General features: G+C 44.6%; 1 protein-coding gene across 3 annotated transcripts in view; it reads left to right on the top strand.

The window, feature by feature from the left end:
* The first annotated feature begins 526 nt into the window (after positions 1-526).
* Positions 527-6,695, top strand: part of RAD51 (RAD51 recombinase) — a 33,173-nt gene continuing 27,004 nt past the window's right edge. Inside the window, exon 1 of one of the 3 annotated variants that reach the window (XM_040492307.1) lies at positions 527-592. The gene's annotated coding sequence lies outside the window, so the exon portion shown is untranslated. Of the gene's footprint in view, positions 593-657; positions 1,050-6,695 lie in introns of those variants that run through there. The other 2 variants (XM_040492306.1, XM_040492305.1) reach the window with 2 other exon arrangements.

Consider the following 6,695-nt stretch of genomic DNA (forward strand, 5'->3'; position numbering starts at 1 on the left):
AGACAATACTATTCCTTGACCATGTCGTTAATTTCCACGCCCAAATTGATATCCTTGCTTCTTTCATCTCCTCTTCTTGGTCCAGGAAACTCCATTCACTCTTTAAAACCAGAATCACAGGTCAATCTTTCCAGTAAACCATGATAAAGTTTATCTTCTCAAAATCAATGCCTCCTTCCTCTGGAGTCTTGCAAATCTCCAGTAAAATACCAAGGCTTGACTAATATTTCAACCATTTTTCTTCCCTTCGGTAGCTTAGTTTTCTACTTCCACCTGTCCACTCGAGCATCCTCAGCCGCACCACCTCCACGGGCCTGGAAAACGCCAGGCTCCGGGAATTTGAGTCAGAAGTTCACAGCAATCTCAAGTGCCTAACGCTCAGGTTTAGATACTTCACAAGCAAATCAAGAATAGCTCTCTGTGGCCAGGCTTCTCCCTAGAGGGGCTGAGGCACTAAAACAGGCGTGCGCCGGCGGTGCATACTGGGAGATGGAGTCTCCGGACAGCCCCACTACCTCCTGGGAGTTGTAGTCCTCGGTCTGGTAAAAGAAAAGAAGGGGGCGACTCCCAAACTTTGAGTTAGTTTTCAGAGGTAAATGGAAGAGGGAAGTTCATAACATCATGCAAGGTTAAGTTCTCTAGGCTCATCTCTAGGATCGGGAGCAGCGTCCGAAGGGGCTGGAAGGCAGAGCCGAGGAGGGCGGGGAGACGTTACGTTGACGCTGGCGTGACCCAGCCCGAGAATTTGGCGGGATCTCCGAAAGTTGCAGTGCTCCGCGCGCGCCCTGGCCTGAAATCGAGGTCTGAGAAGAGCGGAGACGCACCCGGAGGGACGCAGTTGGGAGCTGAGTTTCGCCTGGGTTGTGTGCAGAAGGCCGGAGCAAGGGAGTAGAGAAGTGGGCAGGAAGCAAAGGGGTCTGGAGTCCGTCCCGGCCGGGCGCGGACCGAGCCAGCGGACAGAAGTCGGGGCGCGCAGCCAGTGGGAGCAAGAAGCGCTGCGTACCAGGGTGAGGGTGTTAGGCGCGGACTCGGTTCCTTTTTGCCTCAGGGTAAGTCCCGACCGTAGCCGGCCCCGGGCCTGGCGGGCTCGTGGGGCCAAGTGAGAAAGCGGAGTTGGCGGGGTGGAGCAGGGGCATGCCCGGGCCCAACCCACCGTCAGAGCTTGTTGTGGCGAAAATGGTGGCGGACCCCAGGCTCCAGAGCTGGGAGCGGGGGACCTTTTAGAGGCCTTCGTTTCTAACACCCATTTTATGGGGGTGGGGGGGGGCAAGAAAGCCGAGATCCAGAGAGGTGTAGTGATTAAATGTCACAGCTGTTTCTGTCCGGGCCAGCGGTTCCGGATCTCTGGTCAGTCCTCTTTCCATGATACCGTATTTTACTTACAAAGTACCAGCCTCCAGTTTCCAAAAAGGTGTTTTCATTACCTAATGGAAGGCCGTTCACGCGATGCCTAGGGAATGGTCTGTAGTGAGGTTTTTTACCTTGTAAAGTGAAGTGTAACATGCTTATCGAAGAATGCACAAATCCAAAGTGTACACAGCTCTGTGAATTATTTCAAAAAGAATATACGTGTGTAGTCCCCACTCAGGTCAATAACTAGAATGTTGTCAGCACCCCCAAAGCTTTTCCTGTTACCCCTCTAGTATGTCTCCTTTTCTCTTCAAAGGTAACCACTATATTGACTTTTAATACCATTAACTAAATTTGCCTCTCTGAATTTTTTATGAGTAATGCTGTTTATATTTTCGTGTGTCTGGTTTTCTTCAACATTCTATCGGTTTATATATATGTTTGCATAAGGCAATAGTTCTTTCCTGTTGCTATATTGAATTCCTTATTCATTCTGCCCATGGTGTACATTTGGGTTGTTTCCAGTTTTTGGCTTTTTATTTTTCTTTTCTTTGTCTTTTTATAATTAAAAAAATTAATATTTATTTTAGACAGACACACACACACACACACACACACACACACACACACACACACACCCACCCACCGTGAAGCAGGCTCCAGGCTCCTGCTGACAACAGAGAGCCGTAGTAGGGGCTCCAACTCAGGAGCTTTGAGAGATCATGACCTGAGCCGGAGTTGGATGCCTAACCGACTGAGCCACCCAGGTGCCCCAGTTTTGGGCTGTTTTAATGAGAAAGGCTGCTTGAGAACATTTCCTGTGTACATTTTGGTGCACGCATGTATGCTTTTCAGTTGATTAGTACAGAGTATTGAAATTCCTGGTTCATAGCATTTTCTATATTCAGCTTTCACATTTAATGTTAGTTTTCTAAAGTTGTACCAATTTACATTCAAACCAGTAGTGTAGGAGTATTTAGTTGTTTCACGTGCTTGCCAACTCTTGATATTTTCAGTCTATTTAATCTTACCTATTCTGGTGCCATATACTAATATCTCATGGTTTGGATTTTAATTTTCCTGATTATTAATAAGATTAAGCGTTAGTTCCTATGTTTATTGGCTATTTGGATATCTTCTTTCGTGAAGTGCTTGTTCAGATATCTTGTCTTTTTCTATTGGGTTGTCTGTCTTGCTGATTTGAAGTTCTTTATGTATTCTAACGATCAGTTCTTGATTGTATAGGTGGTAAATATTTTGTCCCCTAACTATAGTTTGACTTTACATTTTCTTTTTCTTTTCTTTTTTAGTTTATTTTATTTGAGAGAGAGCACATGCATATATGCATGTGAATGAGGGAGGGGGAGAGAGAAAGAGAGAGAATCCTAAACAGGTTCCGTGCTTGATCTCATGGAAGCATGAGATCATGACCTGAGCTGAGATCAAGAGTCCAAAGCTTAACTGACTGAACCACACAGGCACCCCTGACTTTTTTTTTTTTTTTTTTTTTAGACGTTTATTTATATTGAGACAGAGAGAGTAGGAATGGGGCAGAGAGAGGATTCCAAGAGAATCCCGACGCGGGCTTGATCTCCCAAACTGTGAGATTGTGACCTGAGCTGAAATCAAGAGTCTGAAACTTAACTGACTCAGCCACCAGGGGCCCACGACTTTTCATTTTTTTTTTTTTCTCTTTCTTTCTTTCTTTCTTTCTTTCTTTCTTTCTTTCTTTCTTTCTTTCTTTTGACTTTTCATTTTTTAAATAGTATCTTTTGATAGAGTCTTAAGATTAAATGTCCAGTTTTTCAGCCTTTACTTTTTTGGTTATTGCTTTATATATCCGGTTTAACAAATCTTTATCCTGGGGCACCTGGGTGGCTCAATCAGTTGAGCAACAGACTTAGGATCAGGTCATGATCTCACAGTTTGTGAGTTCAAGCCCCACATCCGGCTCGCTGCTGTCAGCACAAAGCCCACTTCAGATCCTCTGTCCCCCTCCCTTTGCCCCTCCCTCACTTTTGCTCTTTCAAAAATAAAAATAAATTTTAATAAATCCTTATCCCAAAGTCTTGAAGATATCTGCCTGTATTCCAAAAGCTTTGTTTTACCTCTTACATGAAATTGGAAATTGAGTATGTGTTTTTCTTATTCTGTAAGGCTCTCCCATTAACCCAGCACTGTTTATTGAAAAGTCCATCCTGGGGCCCTTGGGTGGCGCAGTCGGTTAAGCGTCCGACTTCAGCTCAGGTCACGATCTCGCGATCTGTGAGTTCGAGCCCCGCGTGGGGCTCTGGGCTGATGCTTCAGAGCCTGGAGCCTGCTTCCGATTCTGTGTCTCCCTCTCTCTCTGCCCCTCCCCCATTCATGCTCTGTCTCTGTCTCAAAAATAAATAAACGTTTAAAAAAAATTAAAAAAAAAAAAGAAAAGTCCATCCTGGGGCACTTGTGTGGCTCAGTCAGTTAAGCATTGGACTCTTGTAGCACCTGGGTGGCTCAGTCAGTTAAGCATCCCACTCTTTTTTTGTTGGTTGGTTTTTAATTTTTTTTAATGTTTGTTTATTTTTGAGAGCGAGAGAGAGTGCAAACAGGGGAGGTGCAGAGAGGGAGGGAGACAAAGAATCTGAGTTGTCAGCACAGAGCCTGACGTGGGGTTTGAACCCACGAACCATGAGATCATGACCTGAGCTGAAGTCGGATGCTTAACCAACTAAGCCACCCAAGTGCCCCATAAGCATCCCACTCTTGATTTCAGCTCAGGTCCTGATCTCACAGTTGTAAGTCCCACTTTGAGCTCTATGTTGGGCTTAGGCCTGCTTGGGTTTCTCTCTGTCCCTCCCTCTCTTCCCCTCCCCTACTTGTGAGCTCTCTTTCAAAATAAATGAATAAACCTAAAAAAAGGAAAAGAAAAGACCATCCTTTATTACTCTGCAGTTTCATCTTTTTCATAAATTATGAATGTTTGCATTCAGGTCATTCTGATATTTAGCATTATCATAGACACGCATTATGCTGAACCTGCCATCTAAGAGATCTGCACCTGAAATAATCCAGAACAAATGGTCATCTCCGCTGGGGCACATGGGTAGCTCAGTGGGTTAAGCTTCTGACTTTAGCCCAGGTCATGATCTCATGGTTTGTGTGCTATCAGCACAGAGCCAGGAGCCTGCTTCAGGTTCTGTGTCTCCTCTCTCTGCCCCTCCCCTGCTTGCACTCTCTCTCTCTCTCTCTCTCTCTCTCTCTCTCTCTCTCTGTCTCTCCCTCTCAAAAATAAACATCAAAAAGAATAAATGGTCATCTCAAAAGAAGACATACATATGGCAAACATACATGAAAATGTGCTCAAATGACTAATCAGGGAAATGCAAATCAAAACCACAATGATACAGCATCTCCCACTTGTCAGAATGGCTAAAATTAAAAACATAAGAGGGACTCATCTGACTCTTGATTTTGGCTTAGGGTATGATCTCACTGTTGGTGGGATTGAGCCCCAATTCTTTCTCTGCCCCCCTCTGCTTGCACTTGCTCTGTCTCTCCCTCTCAAAATAAACTTAAAAAGGAAGAAAAGAAATAGGGGAGCCTGGCAGGCTCAGTCAGGGGAGCATGTAACTTTTGTTCTCACAGTTGTTAATTCGAGCCCCACGTTAGGTGTAGAGATTGCTTAAAAATAAAATCTTAAAAAATAATAGTAACAAGTGTTGGTGAGGATGTGGAGAAAAAGGAACCCTCCTGCCCTGTTGGTAGGAATGTAAATTAGTGCAGATGCTGTGGAAAACAGTATAGAGGTTCATCAAAAATTGAAAATAGAAATGCCATATGATTCAGTAATTCCACTACTGGGTATTTACCCAAAGAAAACAAAACAAAAAAACCCTACTAACTTGAAAAAATATATGCACCCCAATGTTTATTGCAGCATTATTTGCAATAGCCAAGATATGGAAGCAACCCAGGTGTCCATCCATACATGAATGGATAAAGTGGATGTAGTATGTATATGTGTGTGTGCGTGTGTGTGTGTGTGTGTATATGTATATACACACACACACACAGTGGAATATTACTCAGACTTTAAGATCTTCCTGTTTGCAGCAATATGGTGGGACCTAAAGGGTACTATGCTGAATGAAATAAGTCCTACAGAGAAAGACAAGTATGCTATGATTTCATTTATATGTGGGATCTAAAAAACAAAAATAAACAAAAAGCAGAAACAGACCCATAAATACAGAGAACAAATTGATGGCTCCCAGAAGGGAGGAGTAGGGATAGGCAAATGGATGAAGGTGAATGGGAGGTGCAGGCTTCCAGTTATGGAATAAATCACAGGAATAAAAGGTACAGCGTAGGGAATATAGTCAGTGGTATTATAATAGTGTTGTATGGTGTCAGATGGTAGCTATACCTGTGGTGAGCTTAGCATAGTATAGAGTTGTCAGATCACTACGTTGTATACTTGAAACTAATGTGACACTGTATGTTAACTATACTTCAGTTTTATTTTATTTTATTTTATTTTTTTTTTAATTTTTTTTTAACGTTTATTTATTTTTGAGATAGAGACAGAGCATGAAAGGGGGAGAGTCAGAGAGAGAGAGGGAGACACAGAATCTGAAACAGGCTCCAGGCTCTGAGCTGTCAGCACAGAGCCCAACACGGGGCTTGAACTCACTGACCGCGAGATCATGACCTGAGCCGAAGTTGGCCGCTTAACCGACTGAGCCACCCAGGCGCCCCTATATTTCAATTTTATTTATTTATTTATTTATTTATTTATTTTAATTTTTTTTTTCCCAACGTTTATTTTTGGGACAGAGAGAGACAGACCATGAATGGGGGAGGGGCAGAGAGAGAGGGAGACACAGAATCGGAAACAGGCTCCAGGCTCTGAGCCATCAGCCCAGAGCCCGACGCGGGGCTCGAACTCACGGACCGCGAGATCGTGACCTGGCTGAAGTCGGAGGCTTAACCGACTGTGCCACCCAGGCGCCCCCTATATTTCAATTTTAAAAAAAGGAAAAAGAGGGGCACCCGGGTGGCTCAGTCGGTTAAGCGTCCAACTTCAGCTCAGGTCATGATCTCCCACTCTGTGAGTTTGGGCCCCACGTCTGGCTCTGCTGGCAGCTCAGAGCCTGGAGCCTGCTTTGGATTCTGTGTCTCCCTCTCTTTCTGCCCCTCCCCTGTTCATGCTCTGTCTCTCTCTGTCTCAAAAATAAATAAAAACAGGGGCGCCTGGGTGGCGCAGTCGGTTAAGCGTCCGACTTCAGCCAGGTCGCGATCTCGCACTCCGTGAGTTCGAGCCCCGCGTCAGGCTCTGGGCTGATGGCTCAGAGCCTGGAGCCTGT

This window comes from Herpailurus yagouaroundi, unplaced genomic scaffold (genome assembly GCF_014898765.1).
Source record: "Herpailurus yagouaroundi ecotype Mexico unplaced genomic scaffold, PumYag 184, whole genome shotgun sequence".
Classification (NCBI taxonomy): Eukaryota; Metazoa; Chordata; class Mammalia; order Carnivora; family Felidae; genus Herpailurus; species Herpailurus yagouaroundi.